Source organism: Dermochelys coriacea, chromosome 1 (assembly GCF_009764565.3).
Source record: "Dermochelys coriacea isolate rDerCor1 chromosome 1, rDerCor1.pri.v4, whole genome shotgun sequence".
NCBI lineage: Eukaryota > Metazoa > Chordata > Testudines > Dermochelyidae > Dermochelys > Dermochelys coriacea.
The window spans coordinates 54,108,172-54,131,338 of record NC_050068.2 but is presented as its reverse complement, the minus strand read 5'-3'; the positions used below and the strand labels follow the sequence as shown (position 1 = coordinate 54,131,338).

General features: G+C 43.8%; 1 protein-coding gene across 2 annotated transcripts in view; it reads left to right on the top strand.

Moving 5' to 3' along the window:
- Positions 1-23,167, top strand: part of LHFPL6 (LHFPL tetraspan subfamily member 6) — a 218,930-nt gene that overhangs the window by 176,450 nt on the left and 19,313 nt on the right. The window lies entirely within an intron of this gene.

Sequence of the window (23,167 nt, the reverse complement as noted above, 5' to 3'; positions counted from 1 at the left end):
CTCTGATATTCTTGTTAACTGCTGGAATTAGCCTACCTTGCTTGTCACCATGAAAGGTTTTCCTCCTTCTCCCCCCCCCAGTCCGCCCCTCCCCCCCTCCCCCGCTGCTGGTGATGGCTTATCTTAAGTGATCACTCTCCTTACAGTGTGTACGATAAACCCATTGTTTCATGTTCTCTGTGTGTGTGTGTGTATATAAATCTCTCCTCTGCTTTTTCCACCAAATGCATCCGATGAAGTGAGCTGTAGCTCACGAAAGCTTATGCTCTAATAAATTTGTTAGTCTCTAAGGTGCCACGGGTACTCCTTTTCTTTTTAATATTACTGTAACTGAAGGTGGTTACAGAAAACAAAAAACATATTTCCCTATTTTTGTCTGTGTTTGTTGTTTTTTAAAAGAATGTTGGATTGTCACATTGGACCAGTCCATTGGTTGGTCAAGTCCAATATCCTGCTGGCAGGGGCCAGTATCTGATATGAAGCTAGTGCAAAGCATTTTCAGTCGTAGATAACTTTTACCTTCATCTCTACCATGCTTCAGACACAGTTGTGGCACAGAGGCAGTTTTAGTTACAATGGCAGATGATCTTTCCATAGCTATGGACTGTGGCAAGTCATATTTGATTTTTCTATTTGCAGCGTGTCTCACAGCCAGCCATGAATGATCACTGGCCTGTCTGTAGAACCTGGCAGGACTCAATGGTATGGTGTCCACTCAAACAGAACTCAGAGGTTTGCTTCTCCTCTCCATGATCCTCATCTGATGAGTCATCCTGACAGGGCTCGGTCCTTTCTCCTCTCCTGTTCAACATCTATATTTATCCCCCAGTGGTTTTAGTAGAATGGAACAAGGCCAACTGACAACTGTATGCTAAGGATAAACACCTGGATGATTAACAGCTGGCTGAATCTTAAGCTGAGCAAAATGGAGAGAGCCCTGCTAGGCAAGGAGAAGTATTTCAAAGACCTAGCAGAATCTATTACCACTCACTTATCTGAGGACATTCAGGCATCAGTTGTCAGGCAGATGTGTAGTCTGGGAGTCATACTCAACTCGGGTCTCTCATCCTATATACTCAGGTTTGTTAGAGCTCCAGAATTCCCTTTTCTGCTTCTAAACTGGTGAAAAAACAGTGCTTGCTCCTCATGGATGAAGTCCAAGCCAAAGTGGTGCACTCCTGTGTTGTCCCATCAAGGTTGGATTACAGCGTGTTTTGTACTTTAATGGGTTGCTCGCTCTCTCATATATATTCTGCTTTTAAAAGTGGATGGAAGGAAATGGAGTCCTAGATATTTTGTCAAGTCGATGGGAATTTGGGTTCAACCTGCAATAAAAGCGCAGTCTCCAGTGAATTGTTCTGTTCTGTTGTTGTGCCCTAGTGCAGTGAAGCAACAATTCATATTTTGCATTAATTAGCACCTTGCACCAAAAGATCTCAAAGCATCTTTCAGACCTGTATTAAGCCTGATACACCCTTATGACTTTCAGAAATATTATCCCTATTCATCAGATGGGGAAGTAAAGGCCTAGAGAGACTAAATGACTCACATATGGTTACACAGAAAGACAGAGTAGAGGCAGACCCAGGAGTAAATCCTCTTGATTCCCAAGCCCTGGGGATTGGCTGCAAGAACACCCTCACACCCCTTGCAGCTGGGCCTTATCTTTTGTGAAATGTTATCCATGGTGCAGCAAACTGCTCAAAAGAAAATATTGTATTTAAATAGGTTTCAGAGTAGCAGCCGTGTTAGTCTGTATTCGCAAAAAGAAAAGGAGTACTTGTGGCACCTTAGAGACTAACAAATTTATTAGAGCATAAGCTTTCGTGAGCTACAGCTCACTTCATTTAAATGCATCCGATGAAGTGAGCTGTAGCTCACGAAAGCTTATGCTCTAATAAATTTGTTAGTCTCTAAGGTGCCACAAGTACTCCTTTTCTTTTTGTATTTAAATAGTTCACTGTGGAGCAGTATGTTATTCTTTATTCCGTGTTTTCTCCAAGGCATTCCCTCTGCCTTTTGAGGCCAGCAATCCCAGGAGTTAGAGCAACATTGCTTTTTTCCAGACCACCTTGGCTAGTGCAACAGCACTGTCTGAAAACTCAGAAACAGGAACCCAGAGGAGGGAGGGTGAAAAATGCTGTTTGGGGCTAGGCCATTTCTGCTTCATTACCCCTTAAAAGTAGGCCACTGCCTGTCTGTCTATTTGCATTCAACCTGTTAGTCCTGCTTCCAGGCCTTCCCTCTTTTCTGAAGCTGACAGGATGTCATAAGGAAGTGACAGGACAGCAACAGTTTGTCTGTCATGGTCCATGCTTATTTGAACTTGATTTTTTCCTAGCAATGAATCAAGCTGCAGGAGACCAGTCTGGGAATAAAAATCATTTCAAGGAAGGAAACTAAAGCTGAATGGTTTTCAGCCCAATTGGAAATATGAACATGTTAAAACTCCACCCCCTCTTTCTTTCTGAAGGTAGAATGGGTATAAAAGGGGGTTTGCATTATTTATTACAGTGTCTCTGGTGCACATAATAAGGGTTATAAAGTATGTAAGAGTTTTTAATTGACTATCTGAAAGAAGGAATCCCATGGGGCCTGTATAAGGATCAAATAAATTATGTTTAATTAAAGTGGTTATGACAGGAATATTAGAAGATTGCTTTTGGTTGGAAGAAGAAAGGAAACCCTCATTACCACACTTTCTTCTGCCACAGATTTTATAGTTTTCAGCAAGATTTCTGCTGCCCCGCTTAAGATTCCAGACTTGTTCAAGTTGCAAAGTAAGCCGTTACCAAGATACTTATACAAATAGAAGCATAAATGGAGTTTATCTAAATTGCTTTATTAATCAGCTTTGCTAAAACCCTTCCATCCTATGTAATTTTGCTTTTAAGTGGGGATCCAAGAGCTTCACTCTCCACCATTGATGCCTCAGCTTTCAGAAATAAAACCTTTAGCTTTTCTTCTTGGGGGATACAAAGCCATTTCCCCCTGAATCGAATAACTGGTCTGCTAAGAGAAAAGGAGCACTTGTGGCACCTTAGAGACTAACAAATTTATTTGAGCATAAGCTTTCGTGAGCTACAGCTCACTTCATCGGATGAAGTGAGCTGTAGCTCACGAAAGCTTATGCTCAAATAAATTTGTTAGTCTCTAAGGTGCCACAAGTACTCCTTTTCTTTTTGCAAATACAGACTAACACGGCTGCTACTCTGGTCTGCTAAGGATTCCGTGATGATAAAATGTAACAAAAACAATGAATGCTGGACCTAAAAGCTGAGCTGGGATCACTTTAAAATGAACATGTATGTTCCAGAAAAGCCTTCATCAGGATGAGCTCTATGCTCCTCACTTGCTTACAGAACTCTCCTGATGTTTCTGTGCATAATTTGTGCTACAACAAAGGTGCCCAGTGTGCAGTCCATAGGACAACTCTCTGAGTCACATAGGTCTTTTCCACCTGTGCCTTATCACAACACACAGTCGGGAGGAATTATTGGATTCATTCTACAGTCTGTGTCATGCAGGAAGTCAAACTAGGTCAGTGTTTCCTAGTGTGTGAGGCGGGCACTTTGATTTGAATAGGATTGGATCTGGCTCCTTATGTACACAAGAAGCCTCATTGAAGTCATTGGGTGAAGTCCTAGCTCCATTGAAGTCAATGGGGACTGGATTTCACACATTTTGACTACTACTGTCACAGTTGCAGCAACTCCATAGGCCCCTGGAGGACTTAGTCTTGTGGGTAGCCTGGCTTGAACAAAGGGGAGTCAATGTGCTGATGACTCCAGCAGGGAGCAGAGAAGGCCTGATAGACCTCATCACATCTACTCTCATGAGTAAGGGCTGCAAGATCAGGCTCATCACTTGCACACATTGTACACTAATTTCCAGATTTTAGGAAGTCTAGAAATATGTAATATGTTTTCTGGTATTTTCTCCTATTATTTTCTAGATTTCTACTTCCATAGAAATGCATACAATAGCTTTGAAACAAGGTATAGGTGGCATTGTACCCTCAGTATTTCCAGTGCAATTCATCTTTTCATTATTGTTATCATTAAACATTCATATTACAGTACAGTTTAGAAGCCCCACTCACGGTGGGGCCCCATTGTGCTAGCTGCTGTACACACACACAGGATGAATTCAGTGTGCTTAGTTCATATTTTGAGGTGCATTAATAATAATTGTTGCAACTGGGGTAGAATCAATTTATATTTGCAGTACTCTAGGATCAAGTGGCAGGTAAACATTTGGCACACATTGGGAGGATCAGAAAAGACTGAGGAGGAAAATCTCAGAAGCATTTCTACTCAGCCAGAATTGTGAAAAGCCTAGGAAGTGGGAGCCAAATGCACTGATGAGGATAAATGGAGGCTTTGTGTCTGAACTTCTGAAAGTAAATCAAGGAGAGTCAGCACAGCCTGCTCACTGAAAGCCCTTGTTCCACTGCTGGGCCTGGGCGAGCTGCACAATGCATGACTTTGTCAAATGTCATTGACATGAGACCCTTTGCAGATGGTATGCATTTGCATCACAGTAAACACAGTGCCATGCACAAAAGCACCCATTTCAGATTTTAAGATGGGATACATATTCGAGCAAAGATCAACAGCATAAGCAGCCAGTGAGAAGCTGGTACATAGCAGAGAAATCTGTGGGGTTTTTTTGAGTGGAGAGGTTTTATAACACTACAGATAATGTTTACTAAATAAGTGGAGATAAAAGCCTAGTTTTTCCTCTGGAGGTTTCAAGGCCCAGATCATCAAAAGGTATTTAGGCTCCTAATTCCTACTGACCTCAATGGGAGTTTGGCACCTACGTACCTTTGTAGATCTGAGCCCAAGGCACTTACCAACACTTAGAACTCCATTACTAGGGGCCTCTAAGCTGATCTTAGTTTCATTTTATGGCTTATTATTTTCAGGAATCAGTCTGTCTTCTCTGTATGTCCTTTTTGAACTACTACTACTTTTTAACACTTGCTTGTTCAAATAATCTACAAATATTAACTAATTAAGACAATGATTTGTATATTGAAGGGTTTATTCATTGTTCATAAAGCATCATTTCTGAGAGGCTTGTAGAAAGCAAGAATAATAATGAACTGTTGAAGCCACACACAGGAGCATATTTTCAACCAGCTAGATTAGTCACCAATTTAGATGTTGGAGGTTGCACTAACAGTTCTACAAAATATCCCAACATTCAGCTTCAGGGCCTCATCACTGCCACTGCTACTATGTGCTTTTTTGGAAGTCAATGAGATAACTCTCAGTAAGTAAAGTTAAGCATGTGCTTAAGACATTGCAGGGCCTGCAGTGGAACATAATCTGAAATAGTGGGAATAGGAGAGGTGGGCTAGAACCTCAAATACTGTAAATTGGCACAACTTAATTGACTTCAGTGGAGTTACACAGCAATTTACAACAGGTGAGGATCTAGTCCATTATAATCTTCCTCCCGAGTCTTAGACATATTCCTGGGATATAGGCAGACATGTACCATTGTCTTTTTGTAGCTGTCTTTAGTTTCTGGATAGCTCCATCCTGAAACAAAATAAACAAATGCCAGTGGGACAGAGCAGGTTCTGGGTAATATTCCCCACTGTTATATAATTTGGACCAGTTCCAGTTCCACCATCATGAAAATGAGCTGACCGTCACATCAAAGTGAAGGACTTGGCTAAGACAGAGTGTTATTGCTGTAGCAGGCATCTCAGACTATCGTTGCTCATAAATCATTTTGGGTAATCTCATGCAGTTGTCACTGTGAAATACCTTGGAACATCTTTAGGTTAAATGTGTGGTATGGCAAGGTAATTCCAAGGGACAGTCTTAATCAGTGTCTGAAAACTTGAAGAATCAGGATGCTCTCTAGTGGTTAAGGAACTGGACTGGGATTCAGGAGATCTGTGTTAAATTTATGGCTCTGTAACAGACTTTTCCTTTGTGTCACTAGAGAAGTCACTAAGAATATGTCTATACTGCACACTAATCCTGGGCTCTGACTCAGGTCAGTAAGCACTCAAGACCTGGGTCCTAGGACCCAGCTGGGGGGGGTGGAGAGCCCAAGTCCCACTAGACTCAGGTCCAAGCCCTGTCATTTTGCAGTGTGGATACAGCTGAAGCCACAGACCCAAATTAGAAGGTCTATATCAGGGGTGGCCAACCTGTGGCTCCGGAGCCACATGTGGCTCTTCAGAAGTTAATATGTGGCTCCTTGTAGAGGCACCGGCTCTGGGGCTGGAGCTACAGGCGCCAACTTTCCAATGTGCCAGGGGTGCTCATTGCTCAATCCTGGCTCTGCCACAGGCCCTGCCCCCACTCCACCCCTTCCTTCTCCCTCCCCTGAGCCTGCCATGACCTTGCTCTTCCCCTGCCCCGAGCCTCCTGCACGCCACGAAACAGTTGATCGGGAGGGAAGGGGAGGCACTGATTGGCGGGGCTGCCAGTGAGTGGGAGGCGATGGGAGCGGGGGGCAGGAGCTGATCGGCGGGGCTGCTGACATATTACTGTGGCTCTTTGGCAATGTACATTGATAAAGTCTGGCTCCTTCTCAGGCTCAGGTTGGCCACCCCTGGTCTATGTAGTGCAGGATGGACACATTAGCACAGCTGTCGGACCTGAATCCAGGAATTGTAAACCCAGGTTTACAAGGCGATGTGGATACTCAAGCATGAGCCTGTCTCTAAAATGAGGATAATAATCCTTCCTTTAGTCTGCCTTTTCTACTTAGGCCCCTTATTGACTTCAATCCGGCTCCATACAGATGTAGGGGTCTGCCCTCATGGTCCTCTTTTCAGGATCAGGGCCTTAAATTGGAGCATCTTTGGAGGAGGGTCTGTGTTATACTAGGTATAAGCACATGGGCACCCCAACCTCAACTGTGGCCTCTAGTTGCCATTGCAATTCAAATAAGTAATAATAATAAATCTGCCTTTTCTACTTTCAACAAATAGAACACATTTTTTTTTAAGGATTATGTTTTTTATATAAGGGAAAATATCTTATATATAGCTCCATGAAGTTAGCTGTGAAACTTATAACAGTGTTCATAATTATCCTCGTGTATTAAAACCCCTCCATTAATGTAAATACGCTATGCCACATGCCTTATGCAGTTCTAAGCCTGTTTGAACTGTCAGCAATCTGGGTTTGAGCCACAGAATGTTGGGGAAAGCACACAGATGGGTTGTCACGTAAAGAAGTCGGATGGCAAGTGAAAACTTGCTGTATTTTTTTTACAAGGCTAAGATTGTACAAGTGGTGAGCATGGCTCTCTGTACAAAATGAACTCCCCAGTCAAATTCCAGATTCCATCTGAGCATTCTTCATGAATTTTGGTTCCAATCTACAACTCACCTTGTTGTTCCCATCCTAGCCCTTTTTAAAGCAAACCCTGCCAGTCAGACACAATTGCATGTTCATTTTGTAGCAGAGGAAACCTTTGCTGGGAACTAGCCAGAGAGACAGTTTGGCATGGATCCCTAGGGTCATGGCAGAGGCTGCTTTGAGAAGGCAATGCGATCTTGTTTCCTCAGCAATGACGCCCTCCTCAGATTTGATAAACAGATCCAAAATGGCACACAGGACTCTGACTGAAGCTGATTTGATCTGCTCTCATCCCCCAACAGTCACATCCTCTTGTGTGAGGATGGGCAGGATTCCTGGTAGATGCTGGGGCAGCTGCAGCATTTGGGCATAATGGCAGTATCTCCTTACTAAAGATAAAGCACAAAATAAAGTGTATTTTGTTTAAAATACCTGGGCGTTGGAAGAAGGGGCAGCAATATAATGGAACTGGTGAGGGAGACCTCAGCGTTAATACTGTATTTTCTTCTAATGCCGCATGGTTTACTGAGTAATTTTTCTGAGTAAATAGTCTGTTGGCTTTTCCAAAGAGAAACCCAAAGCCCCACATACAACACAGATCATTTCACTCCCATTTCTTGCCCCCTATGTCCTACCCACTGCTCTCACCCTGCGATTTCATTTGTCTCCTTCTCCCAGTCAGGCCTTTTTTCATGCTGCCCCAGGCCTGGTAAAGCCTCCCTGGACCCAGGCACCGAGCAACCTCACTCTCCAAGTCCTTCCTCAGAACCTGCTTTGAGTAGCTTTGCTAACTTGCACTCCAGCTCCACCTGGTTCCTGTGCTTGTGCCCAACCTAACCACCACCTCACATTCCCAAATGGACAGGTCTCAGAGTAGCAGCCGTGTTAGTCTGTATTCGCAAAAAGAACAGGAGGACTTGTGGCACCTTAGAGACTAACAAATTTATTTGAGCATAAGCTTTCATGAGCTACAGCTCACTTCATCGGATGCATTGTGAGCTGTAACTCATGAAAGCTTATGCTCAAATAAATTTGTTAGTCTCTAAGGTGGCACAAGTCCTCCTTTTCTTATTCCCAAATTGGTAACTAACAGGGTGCATGTACAACAAAACAAAGCAAATCACATGGGCAGAGATCTGTCTTGTGAGATTTCTATAAAACCTACAGTCACCTATTGTGCTGTATAACAAATAATTCTGTCATGTAATGGATAGTATACTATGATGTCATTTTATTTAAAGATCACATAACGTCTCCTACTAGGGTTCTATTCTGGTGCTTAAGGTGATACTGTGTAGTACCTGGAATCTGTTTACTGCTGATTTGTAGTTATAGGGCCTGATTTTCAAAGGTGTGGGGCACATGGGTGGAGGCTATGGGAGGTGCAGGTTCTCAGAACCTCTGAAAGTCAGGCCCCTAATGCACAGCGTTTTGAAAATTATGCTGGCTTTTTTTATCACCTTTCTGCATCAGCAGCTGCCTCTACCCCTTGAGTTTTACTTTTATCAAGTAGCAATCCAGCCGTTTACTAACTCCCATTCCATGTATTAGCATAACTGGGCTTTAATTCCCCTCCCCCTTCACAATATCTGAAGTATTTAATATTATTTTAGAAGCTGTCAGGAAAAATTAGAGCAAAGGGGGTTGCTATCCCATAGGTAACAAGATAGCCTGTATGAGGGAATTCCCTCCAGGAGCCTGGAGCTCCTCTGCAGTAATGAACATGCCACCTTTGATCAAGTGAAAATCAAAGTGAAGTGAAGATTCTTCCACACCCTATGTCACAGACTGTGCATTTATTTCCCACAGGCAGTTCAAAAGTTAAGGTTAGGATTTTGAAAACTACATTTGATTCTCTTTTGATACACTCAGGTTAAAGCTGCTGGCAAGGATCGCAGCTTTTTGCTGTGTGGGATCCTTGCATCTAGGAGGCATTTATAATGCCTTTTCCTGTCTGCACCTCTTTATTCTTGCTGCCAGTGGCCTTCTTTCATATACTTTCTGAAAAGGGAGAGGGAGGGAGAGGGAGCTACTCTTCCATCAGTAATCGTTCTCTGAGATTTTCTCGCATCTGCTGCAAAAGGGAACTTGTGCTCACAATGTGAAAATGGCTCAGAACAAGAGGGAAAGTGTCCTTTGCAGGCAGGACACTGATGAAAACAAAAGGAGGAAAGCTAACAAAGCTGGAGGCCTGCATGTATTTGTACGGAACCTGGGGATCTGGGCTTTGAGTGAAAGGCTGGGCAGTTTGTGCTCTGTTTGAAAACCCAGGGACTAATGGGCCAAAAGAGAGAGCAGAATGTTGGAGGCAAGATCCCTGCAGAAACTAACAGCTTTTTGAATTTTTGGGCCCCTCCCCTGCTATCTGCGTGTTTAAGTTGAGGATCCCTCCAACATTCTGCTTGACTGTTTGGAAGAAAAATCCTGACCAGGCGTGTTGTTTTTATTTCAAGTGTTTCAATAGTACCAGGTAGGCACTGAATGGCGTGGGGCTGCCCCACCTTATGAGGAGGGCTGGGAAGAATTCTGGAATTTGTGACCATTGCAACATCTCTTGAGGGAGTGCTGCATATTCCCCAGTGTGTGTGTCTGGCTCCTGTGCCATAACTCCACCAGTTAACATCCCCTCCCCATGTAGGGTGTTTTGCTAGAAGGGAACAGTTGCTGTGCTCAGGGGAACACAAGGGTGGTGCTAGGTTGTCTCGTGTCCTCACCGCCCCTTGTTGGAGTAGCACAGCACACTTGGCCCTTTAGTGGCCAGACCTGTCGGAGTCTGCAATAGAAACCACTGAACTGTGTGTCAGTTCAGTCTTCTCCGAGGTTCTCAAACATAGATTTTAACCCATAGTCCCTTAATGGGGGTCTGCAGACTCTGTGGGGAAATGGGAGGGGGCTGCTAAATTGTCCTTGTAATGTTTGTGAATGTACACAAGAATGGAGATCACAAGTGCACTGTTGGGGGCTGCTCTGATCCTCCCTCCAGCCTCCCCCCAAAAAATAATTAGAAAAGTTAAAGCTCTTGATCAAAAAGTTTGAAAACTTTCTATCCTGAGGCACATTTTTATCTGTTGTATAACAAGGCAGATACCAGAGATCGCACTTGCAAACCTTACCATTTTCTTATCTGGTGGAAAAAACCTCCCGATTCACAGCTAAGGAGAAGTGGTTGAATTTCTGTGTGGGAGATCACAGGCAAAACTGGATGTTAGAACTTCTGCCTGAAGAGGAGTCCCTGGGGAACTACATACAAGAGGAGGGAGAATAGGAGTCCTAACTGTAACACCATAAAAGGAGAATTCTATGAGTGCCTGCAGATCCATATTTATAGCAGAACTGTTTTGAATGAGCCTGCATGACTAGTTATGCCAAAAACAGCAATGGAAGAATAACAAACATAGTTTGGTGATCTGTCCTTATTTTTATGCATCCCTTGAATTCAGGGCAGTGCGTAAGAGTTATAACATCAAGTAATCAGCAGTTATCCTCAAATCCACTTTGATTAAAATAGCATTTATCTGAAGTATTTTAAATGTATTGTACATAGTTGAGCCCTACTCTAACATTATTGTTCAGGCACTCCTCCCACTGAAGTCAATGGGAGTTTTGCCTGAGTAAAGATAGCAGAATTTGGCTACTCTGTCATATAGGATTTCACTTTAAATCTAGTTTAGTTGCAAGAGCACATTTCTAAGCCAATGACACAACAATCCACATCCTTTAGCTCAATCTCACTTTCATGCTGTAAGCTTCCTTTTATAATGGATAAATGCTTTAGAAACATTATGTCAAGGAGATTTTTTAAACCACATGAAACCGAGAGTCAAACTCTGTGTTGCATTTGAACCTTGTTTTGGAAAGTACTGTAGCTCAAAGTGACAGATGGGAATGTGAAAACTTTGTCATCCTTGAAGTTTCAGAATAGCTTACAGACAAAATATGAAAGAGAAAAATCATAATTAAAATGGTCTTGAAAGGAAGGAGTTTCTTTCAGGTACAGTAGATGACCTGAATATTTGTCAATGGAGCAGTGTTTGTTAGAAAAAAAAAAAACTTACAAGGATTTCTTTTTGGTAATGTCCCAAACTGTGGCTTAAGGAAAAAAAAGTAGGAGATAGAAAAAAGACAAGGACGTATTTAAAGGGTGGTTATTCTCTGAAAAAATTATTATAAAAATGGTATCATGCAGTTAAGTTTTTATTTTCTCTCAGTGACTTGCACATCAAATTTGCTCAAGTCAAGATGTTTTTTCTGTTTACCCTGCAAGTTCAACCTGGTATCTTAAAAGTCAAGGTGGGTTCCTTTCATCTCATGCTTCACTGCCACTAATAAAGATGTTGTGGGCCCTCAAGTACATCTGTGCAATCTGTTTGCTGTTGCCTTCAGAGTATGCCCTTAGTGACACCTGTGCAGTCCCATTGCTTTCAGTGGGTTTGTAGTGTGTAACGGATTGGAATTTAGGAAACAATTCAATGTAGGATGCACAAAATGAATAAAATCCCCTAACACCGCTGTGAAAGATGTTGTGCTCTTCAGTGACCACAAGTGATATAGCACCATTGGCTGTGTATCCCATTTGGAAAGCAAAGCCTGTTTCAAGAAGTAAGAATAAAAGGATAAGTCTGAAGTTAAGTACTCTCTTTGCTATCAGTACCACTTTCTTTCCCCAGTGATCCCATTAGTTTTTCCATTGAATCCTGTACTGTGTTTAGGCTTCTCCTTTTAAAGAGATGCGATAAAGTAGTTAAAGATTTGGCTTTTCTTTACAGGCCTTAAATAAGATAACAATCAAATGAACTGACATCCTGCCACGTGTGTGCAACATAATAAGAGGGGGCTTCAAGGAGTATGATGATGGATCTGAGTTTATAACATAGTCAAAGCTAGTTAATGTCCCTTGGCTTATTAATCCACTCTATGTATTGTTTCAGGCTTGTCCAGACCCAGACAATTCCCCACGATTTTAATAGATGTTAATATTGTACCTCTTAGTGGCTGTCTGATAGCTTAATGCCACAATTCATCACTTTATAATTTCAAAGATGAAACTTAGTTCTGTGCAAAGATGCTAGTGTAATGACCGTCTGCCTTTTCCCTGCTTAGCAGTATCAGCCATAAGCAGCAATTATTTGTAAGTTAATTGGTTTTCAGTCACAAACTCCAGTCCATAGAAACATAAAGCACTTTTAAAGTCCAAAGTGGGAGTTAAATACAAGTGCTAGTTATGCCTACAGCATGAGCAATAGTGATGCTTATTGTCTGTTTTGTAGCAATGTGTCTATAATGGGGGTGGATGAAGCTCACTTATTGTCACTCATCTTTCTACTACCTATCACCCTGATAACTCGGTTTATTGCCATGTCAATTTTAGGACCCTTGATTGTGATCCAAGGTCTGCCTGTCCATTCATCTCAAATTTTACTTGTGTATTTTTATATAGTTTTATGAGAAAAAGCAAATGAGGAACTTGCCAGCTTAAAGACCAACGAAAGGGCAAAACACAAGGAGCTATTGGGTTTGGAGATCACACCAGGGTAGTGAGGCTTGTTTAGGTTGAGTAAAATGGGTAACTATTGGAGTAGGTATGGAAATGGATTGGGAGCTTTCTAAAGCTTAACAGGGAGCATCATGTGTTTCTAGAATTAGATATTTTTTACAGCGATAAGTTGTTGGCCTATCGCTTAACCCCAACCTGGAGGACAAGTGGGTTGCTTTATGTCTGGTCCCTAGCCTTTGACCTGTCTAGCTTAGGTGACCCTACAAAGAACTAAAAATGACATAGCTCACAGAGTCATTGGAACACACAAGCCTTCCCACCCCATCAAGATGCAGTCCCCCAGGAAGGGCCTAAGTGGGAAAGATTCACATTCCAGGCTCCTCTGTCTGACCCATCTTCCCTTCTCCATTCCAGTGTGAGAATTTGGTAATACACTAAATCCCGTGCTAAGCAGCACTGCTATGAAACAGCCTAGCCTTAAGCAACCATTTTAAAGTATCCCCAAAATCCAGTACAATTTTATTCTACCTTTAATTAAGAAGTCATTGAAAAAATTCCTATTTATTAGGTTCTGCACCAAACAATGCATAGATTATATTCTAGGAACCAGATGACCTGATTGACTCATTGATGTGCAGCTGGAGAGGTTGGTTAACCATCTTAGCAAACTCTAGTACAAATGGAAAAGGAGTACTTGTGGCACCTTAGAGACTAACAAATTTATTTGAGCATAAGCTTTCGTGAGCTACAGCTCACTTCATCGGATGCATTCAGTGGAAAATACAGTGGGGAGATTTATCTACACAGAGAACATGAAACAATGGGTATTACCATACACACTGTAAGGAGAGTGATCACTTAAGATGAACTATTACCAGCAGGTAGGGAAGGGGGGGGAGGAAGAAAACCTTTTGTGGTGATAATCAAGGTGGGCCATTTCCAGCAGTTGACAAGAACGTCTGAGGAACAGTGGGGGGTGGGGGTGAGGAAATAACATGGGGAAATAGTTTTACTTTGTGTAATGACCCATGCACTCCCAGTCTCTATTCAAGCCTAAGTTAATTGTATCCAGTTTGCAAATTAATTCCAATTCAGCAGTCTCTCGTTGGAGTCTGTTTTTGAAGCTTTTTTGTTGAAGTATAGCCACTCTTAGGTCTGTGATCGAGTGACCAGAGAGATTGAAGTGTTCTCCAACTGGTTTTTGAATGTTATAATTCTTGACGTCTGATTTGTGTCCATTTATTCTTTTACGTAGAAAAATAATATGGTAATACCCATTGTTTCATATTCTCTATGTGTGTATATAAATCTCCCCACTGTATTTTCCACTGAATGCATCCGATGAAGTGAGCTGTAGCTCACGAAAGCTTATGCTCAAATAAATTTATTAGTCTCTAAGATGCCACAAGCACTCCTTTTCTTTTTGCGAATAAAGACTAACACGGGCTGCTACTCTGAAATCTAGTACAAATGCTATCAACAGGCCCTGCCTTCTGATTTGCAGGTGAAGGAAAGAAAGCAATCAGGCTAGGTATAGCTTCTCTACAGTCCTGCTGCTGCATGAAAGATTGTATCAAGCCGGGAACTGCAGAGCTCACATGGTGAGTGTGGCCACCAAAAGAGGAGGGCCCAGCTAGCTGCTTGCTTTGCTTGTGTTTAAAGCTAGCCGTGACTATCAGAATGAAAGAAGTGATTCACAGATTCATGGCCTGTGCACAGAGTAAGAAGCCCTTCACTTCCAGTTGTGAAATCACTCCAGAAGGCTGCTTATATTGCCAGCTCATCCTCCATGACCCAGCATGTCATCCAAAACAGATTTAGACATGCTCATTACTCCACAGGTTTTGCAGGACAAGCTAGACCTCTCCTACTGACTGACTGATCCCGTCACATCTGAAAGCTGTGACTCTCCTTTATCAATCTGCATTTTATGGACACATCTGCATGCTTCCTGTTCCTTTTTAAAATTTTCTTTTGATGATTGTAATGGGTAACAAAAGATGAAAGATGATGGTAATTACAACTGGGTGCTTTTTTCTAAAGAATGTCACAGGCATTCTAAGCATGTTAAGCAGCTGCATGGCTGGGTGTGGAGAGTTAGAGTAGTTAGCCTGCGATGCTTTCCAACTATTGGGCAGACTAGGATGTGCACGCTGGAATTAAATCAGTGTCAGCTCACCACTGAACTTTCCAAATTAGGTAAGGGTTTTTCATTGCTTTCAGGGCAGTTTGATTTAACTTAGCTCTTAAGTGGAGGCTGAATTCCTTGTGACTAGCTGAATTGTCTGTAAACTTTTGTGTTAAAATGTCAGGGTTGAAAATAACTGGAGATTATAGTAAACATGCTTGATGCTCATACAGGTCCTGATCCAGGTGAATGCTTACAACTATGCAGAGTCCCATTGAAGTCACTGGGGCTTCACTGATGCCAGTCAGATTACAGGACAGGCGCCATAGGGCTGATCTAAAAATCTATTGAACTCAATGAGAGTCTTCCCATTGACTTCAGTGGGCTTTGGATCAGACCCGTAATCTTCTTGGAAGTGTTACATTAAAAGGAGAGGCAGAGATTTTCAAAGGAATCTAGAGGATTTAGACACCTCCCTCCCATTAAAAATAACGGACTCTGAGTCTAACTCTTCTTGACTACTTTGAAAATGTCAAGGAGACACCGTCTGTCTGTATGTTTGCAATTAAACCCCCTTCATCTTACTGTCATGTGGCTCCATGCACTGACCAGTCCATTTGGGCTCGGGTTGTTTCAGTATTCACTGAAGAGAGTACACAAAGAACCTCTGTGCACCAAGCTGGCACATACATCTCTGGCTGTTGTATCTTCCTCGCTCTCTGAACTCAAGCAGTTGCTGCCTGTGTTTGTGGGTCTCACCATAAGCTTGATGCCTCAGAAAAGCTAATCCTATTTTGATTTTACAGAGTCTGTCAGGAAATGTGGAAAGCTCTGCAATATTGGTTGTTCTGGATTAATAAAAAAGAAGTCAGTTCTTGGCTGAGAGGGGCCAATTTAGCTACATCAATTTTTCACAAGGGAAGCCATGAAGTTAGGTGGCAGCTTCCTCACTGATCTCATTGTCACTGCCTGGAGTCAGAAGTCAGTGCAGATTTATAGATAAAGGAAACCACAGTGGCTGGTTTATACTCCACAAAAGAAACTGGGTGTTTGCTTGTTGCTGAAATATAACAGCTTACTGAGAGTGGGGGAGAGCTGTCTCTCTTTGGAATGGGGAGTTGATCTGGTCTTCACACAATTTGCAATTTTCATTTTGGCTTATTAGTTCCTGGGTGACACAAAAATAGTAAGAATCAGAAATCAGTGCAACAGGTTAGTTATTGGAAAATGTGAACTATTTTTTAACACGGTTCAGTCATTTGCAAGAGCACTGCTTGCTCCTGCTACACGTCCTTTGGAGCAGCTTAACATTTCAAGGGTCATGCCAGCCATACCTTAGATTTTTTATCAATTAGTACCAGATTACAAGTACTGTGTGTACATGATAGGCTTTGTTTCTGATCTCACACTGGCTTCATGCTGGTTCCTTCCCATTAACTTCAATCACAGGTTTCAGAGTAGCAGCCGTGTTAGTCTGTATTCACAAAAAGAAAAGGAGTACTTGTGGCACCTTAGAGACTAACAAATTTATTAGAGCATAAGCTTTCGTGAGCTACAGCTCACTTCATCGGAGCTGTAGCTCACGAAAGCTTATGCTCTAATAAATTTGTTAGTCTCTAAGGTGCCACAAGTACTCCTTTTCTTTTCATTAACTTCAATGAAATTCCTCCAGATTTACATAAGTAACTGAGAACAGAACCAGATCCAATGCCGTTGACTGTGTAGTCCTTCGCCATGGCAAGATGCTTCTTTTGATTTGTGATGTTTTGATTCTGCCAGGCCCCAGAATTTTCTAGTTTGGTGAAAGCACCAAAAAGGAAGCTGAAACACAGAAGCAGTATTAATTATATTATTCATTTATATTGCTAGTGGTCTCATCTAGGTCAGTGTACTTTTGTGTAGGTAATTTACAAACACATAGTAAATGACAGTAGCTGACCCAAAAAACTTACACCAGGAAAACTGAAGAGAGATATATCAGCATACTTTGAGCCACACTGGGCCCTCAGATATACAAATGGGGACATTAAATACTTTTAGTGAGAGATACATGCAGTATCTGAGAACAGAATATGCCCCTTTTTTTTAAAATGAATATACGGGAGGTGTTTTGACACATTTGTAATAATAATTAATAAATAAAACTTTGAACTTGTATAGCCCTATCCATCTGAGGATCCCAAAATATTTTACAAACATCTGTTGTTTTAGATTCACAACATACCTGTAAAATGGGGATAATAATTCTAGTTTATATTACAGGCAAGGAGACTGAAGTGAAGAAATTAGTGTCACAAAGGGGTCTGTGACAGACCCAGGAGTAGAATACAGATAGCATGGGAATATTTGAAATGGTTGCTGTGCACTTGTGTAGGCTCAGAAATGAAGCTTGCTTGCCCTGGAATGTCCCCTAGGCTACAGATGTAAGGTTTATTTAAATCCACTGCTGTGTCACAGAGGAATTAAAAGCCATCACACCAAAATCAGTAAATGAGTTCTGCCTGGTGCTCTGCAATACCCGTCTTATAGCCATGCACATGATGTCCAACGAGTTGTGCAGAGACAAAAAACAGGACAAAAAGAAGCCCGTTTGGGCTTTTGCTGTATTAGGCATCCAGCAAAACATAATCCTTGTCAACTCAAGGACAAAGACCCAATCCTGGGTCTTTTGCCATCGACTTCATTGGGAACAGGCATAAGCTCAAAATTAATAGGCAATATTCTTCCTTCTAGGAAGTTATTACAATTGAGACACAAAATACAGTTAACAAGAGATATATATATAGTCAGAAAGTTGATAATTGAAGTGTCCACTCTGGAATATACTATCATTATATATATTTTATGCTCTTTCCTCACCCAGATTTCCCCACATAACTTAACTGCAACACAGAGGGTGGGGGTATGGCTTTCTCTGGAGGGTCACCTAGATATCATTTTCTACTGGCCAGATGAGAATACTATGTAAGCGGTGCTGCCAGCTTTCTGTATCAACAGCATTCACAAATATTTTATATTTGCAAAATTCTCACGGACCAGTGACCTGGAAAACGACACTCCTAGCTCAGCTACAGAAAGCTGACTATTGACGTGTCCACTCTGATAATATGTTCCAGAGTGGACACGTCAATAGTCAGCTTTCTGTAGCTGAGCTAGGAGTGTCGTTTTGCAGGTCACTGGTCCGTGAGAATTTTGCAAATATAAAATATTTGTGAATGCTGTTGATACAGAAAGCTGGCAGCACCGCTTACATAGTATTCCCATCTGGCCAGTAGAAAATGATATCTAGGTGACCCTCCAGAGAAAGCCATACCCCCACCCTCTGTGTTGCAGTTAAGTTATGTGGGGAAATCTGGGTGAGGAAAGAGCATAAAACATTAGCTCCCCAAAGGCACAGAGTCATTGTATCCAAATGTGCGGTTGGAGAGAATACTCCAAACAGGACACTTGGAAGAGGTTGGCCTATAAAAGGGGGTGGGTGGGAAATGTTTGGAGCAGTATTTGTGGAAAAAACCACTGTCACCGAAACAAAATCTAAATTGAACTGGAAACAAACAGCCCTTTATGAGTTTAACATGCAGCCTGTACATTTTTACCACCTGATGAGAGTAACTGGCAAGGGCTGTCTAACAGTTTGTTTTGCATTCTTGGCAGGAATAACATTGTTATGTTAATATTCCTTTCACTTGAATGCAGGGTGCTGAGCTGGCTTTGAATGGAAGGAGTTTTGAAGGAGGAGAAATTCCCAGGACCCATTTTGCTGCTTAGGGCTTTCTTTAGTATCTTGGTGCTTTCCCAGTCTCTTGAAGCCATCTGTTTTTGAGAGGTGAGGTGCTTTCATTGACCTCACTCACAGCTATGTGCTCAGAACCTTTGGCAATCAGACCATAAATGTTACAAAATGATTGGAAGATCTTGGTCTCTAAACTTTTATATATGTTGTAAATATTCAGTCCTAGTCTGAGAGTCCCTGTTTGGGCCTACATTACAACTGCTACTGCTTGTCCTCCCCCACCCCACCTCCATCATCTATTGTCATCCTTTGTTTATGACGATGTGCCTTATTTAGGGCCTTTTTGCCTGGCTGCCCCAGGTTTATGCAAGAGGATAGAAAGACTCAAGAAGCTTTGTGTCCTGAGCAGTGGCCAGGTAAAACTGCAGCTTATGTGTTTTTTCAACACACGTATGCTCCCTCCTAGTGTGAAATCCTGGCCCAGGTGATGTCCAAAGTAAAATTTCCATTTACTTCAGTGGGGCCAGGATTTCACCCCTCGTGTGCCACGGGAAGTATCATGGCACTTCACAAAGGGCAAGCTAGGAAGGCTACAGCAGCTGTGTCTCTTTGTACCCACCTCACAGGAAGTAATGGAGCTCTGGGCTCATGGATGTGACATGGGCTCAGGAGTTAGATGAGACAAAGTAACCTGATTTGCAAACCTGACCGCTTTTCTGATCGTTTGCCCTAAGGGGAGGAAAGAGGGTCTTGGGGCTAAGACATGAAACCGGGATTCAGGAGATCCTGGTTCTAACCCAAACTTCCTGTGTGTTCTTGGGCAAGTCACTTCATGCCTCAGTTCCCCAGCTGTAAAATGAGGATAACACTGTTTCCTTACCTCCCAGGGGTGTTGTAAGGCTACACTCCAAGAAGCTCAGATGCTAGGGTGATGTGATTAAACAAGTACCTCCTAGATAGACAAATAACTCCAAGGGGATCCTGAGTGAGAATTCCTCCCAGAGCTCCCCCTGAATTGGTATAGTTCTGCACTGCCTCAACAGGAGCCAATGCTTATATATTAATAATACCTGCACTTATATAGCACTTTTCATCAGTAGATCTCAAAGTGTTTTCTAAAGGTCAGTACCAGTATCTTCACTTCACAGATGAGGAAACTGAGGCAGCGGAAGGGTGAGTGACTTTCCCACGGTCACCCAGCAGGCCAGTGGCAGAGCTGGGAATAGAACCCAGGTCTCCTGAATCCTGGCCCAGTGCTCCATGCACTAGATAAAAGACATGATTACGCCTCTAGATTGCAAGCTCTGTAATGATCTTGTTGACCTATAAATCTGCAAAGTGCCCTGTGCCCCTGGGTTTATGGAAGTCATAATTATCAAGCTTCTACAAGGTCATTATCAAAATGAAGTTAAAAAATAAAACTATGCAGTATATTTTTAAATGCCCTGTAGAGTCTCCCCTTTAAAAGCTGCAACCAAAAGTTCACCATCACCAGTTAGCCCAGAGGCAGGCAAACTTTTTGGCCTGAGGGCCACATTGGGTTTCTGAAATTGCATAGAGGGCTGGTTAGGGGAGGCTGTGCCTCCCCAGACAGCCAGGCATGACCCGGCCCCTGCCCCCTATCCGACCCCCCCTACTTCTTGCCCCCTGATGCCCCCCCAGAACCCCTGCCCCATCCACCACCACCCCCGGCTCTGCAATTGTGCTGCTCTAGGAGCTCACAGCCCCACAGCCCAGAGCATTGTGTTGGCTGCACAGTGAGCTGAGGCTGCAGGGGACGGGGAACAGCAGGGGAGGGGCTGGGGGCTAGCCACCCGGGCCAGAAGCTCAGGGGCCAGGTAGGACGGTCCCGCGGGCTGGATGCGGCCCGCAGGCCGTAGTTTGCCCACCTCTGAGCTAGACGCTGCCCTTTCAGCAGCGGGGGCAGCAACAGCTGAGAAGAAAGTTTGATAAAAATGTTACTTCTTCGCAGTGATCATGGCCTTGTGACGATCTTATGAAGAGATGGACTCTGGCAAAGTACACATCCATTCTGGGTGGCATTAGGGGCTGACAAATCAGCACATGTGAATGTTAAGCTTCCAGCATAGGTTCAAAAGTTCACTTGCTTTTGCTGAAATGGTTCATGAAAATCGTATGTTCTAGGTTCCTGAGATACGAATTCATAGACTAAGTCAGTCTATTTTGGCACTAAACTATGTGAAAGAGGAGAAAAGCAATGAAGGATTAGAATGGTTAGGCTTGATTGTTGGTTTACTTTTTCATGTTGGAACAATTATAGAGCATGACTGATTGTTGCATTAATTAATCAGAAGCAGTCATCTTTTAAATGCTGCGATTAACGTGGCGCCTGTTTAACCATATGCTGAATTTTCCAAACAAAACATGTAGTAGTTTTGAAGCATAAAAAGGAAAAGTTAAATGCAAACTAGCTACAGAGTTTCTTTTCCACTGGACTTACAGAGTATGTCTACCCAGCAATGTAAGCACAGGCAAGAGCCTGGGCTCTAGCCTAATCTGCCTTGCGTCCACACACCAATTGTGTTAATCTAAGGCTTGAACCTAGGGTCCTAGGACCATGAAGAGCTGGAGGGTGCAAGCCCATGTTAAGATGGGACCTAGGGTCTGAGCCCTATTGCTTTCCTGCCTGCATGCAGCCCTGGATTGACTTGGGTCCTGTAAATTCTCTGGATGTATCCCCGAGTTCCCTGGGGCAACTTTCTTAGTCCTCTCTATGCGACAATCTGTGCTGCAATCTATTAAGGGCAGCAGCTCAGGGCAGCGTTAACCCATTGTCTGCTGAGCACCAGTCTGCAAGGGCACTATCAGAGAGCCTGCAGGGTTTTCAGTGGAGACCGATCAGAAGAAGTGTTTTGCAAAGAGAGCTGCTTCCTGGTCACAAGAGCACAGCCAGATTTTGTTGCACGCTGGGCACCCCTGAACACGCAGACCCAGGGAGCACGGTGTGGGGCCGAGAGTGGAGCAGGCACTAAGTGGCTGCCCTGCAGGGATGGGGAGCAGCAGAGCTCCCAGCTCAGCATGGTTGGGGGAGGGATGACCCCCAACCTCCTGACTGCTCCCCCTCCCTGCAGGGAGCCGCTTAGTCCCTGCTCTGCTCTCAGACCCTCCCTGGGACTGTGTGTGCAGGGACACATGGGCAGCATGCACAGTCAGGGCAGCAAGCAGGAGCCAGCCTCAAACTTCCCCACAGCCTCCTGCGGCTCCAGCTCCTCCTCGCTGCTGCGCAGAGTTTGCCTGCAACAGGGAGCAAAGCTGACAGGCAGGAGGTGGCTGCCAGGATGTTGGAGGTCATCTCTCGCCATGCCAAGCTGAGGTGGAGGCTCTGCTGCTCCCCAGCCCTGCAGGGCAGCTACTTGGTCCTGCTCCACTCTGTCGCTTGCTCCCAGGTCTCCCTGCCCTCCCTTGGGCTGCACGTGCAGGTGCACCCATGCACTGTGAGGGCCATGAGCGGGAGCCGGCCCCAAACCTTCCCCCAGCGTCCCAGGGAGCCTTATCTCTGTCTCCAGGGCTGAAGAGGGGGCAGGGAGGAGGGATCCACAGGGGGTGCTGGGGAGAGAGAGAGAGAGAGAGAGAGAGAGAGAGAGAGAGAGAGAATGAATGAGTGAGTGTGTGGGGGGGTGATTTTCCTCTGAAAGCTACATTTTATGTCAAAGCTCAAAACAAACAGACAAAAATAAATTAAAAAAACAACCAAACACAAATACCTTAATTGAACATCCCCATTTTAAAAAATGAAGAATTGCAAAGTTTCACTTTAATAGTTTGACAACCCTGGAGACTGATGTCCTGGTTAGCCTCAGAACAGGTGCACATGGGCATTTTCCTGCCAATTTGACTCAGTCTAGAGGCAGAGAGCCCAGTTCTCAGATTAGATGGTAGTTTAGTATAAAGCAGGGGAGAGCAAACTATAGCCATGGGGCCGCATCTGGCCATTCAGATGTTTTAATCTGGCCCTCGAGCTCCTGCCAGGGAGAAGGGTCTGGAGCTTGCCCCACTCCATGCATGCTGCGTCTCTGCTCGGCTCCCGGAAGCAGCAGCATGTCCCTGCCTCTGGCTCCTATATACAGGGGCAGCCAGGGGGCTCCACAAGCTGCTCCTGCCCCAAGCACCACCCCCACATCTCCCATTGGCTGGCAACTATGGTTCATAGATGCTGCCCCTGCAGCTCCCATTGATGGGGCAGTGCACAGAGCCACCTGGCCATGGCTCCGCATAGGAGTCGGAGGGAGCACATGCTATTGCTACCAGGAGGTGCTTGAGGTAAGTGCCACTGGGAGCCTGCTCCCCTGACCCCCTCCAGCCACCCCAACCCCCTGCCCCGATCCCCCTCCCACACCCTGAACTCCTAATTTCTGGCCCCACCCCAGAGCCTGCACCCCAGAGCCCACACCCCCAGCCAGAGCCCTCTCCCCTTTCTGTACCCCAACCCCCAATTTCATGAGCATTCATGGCCC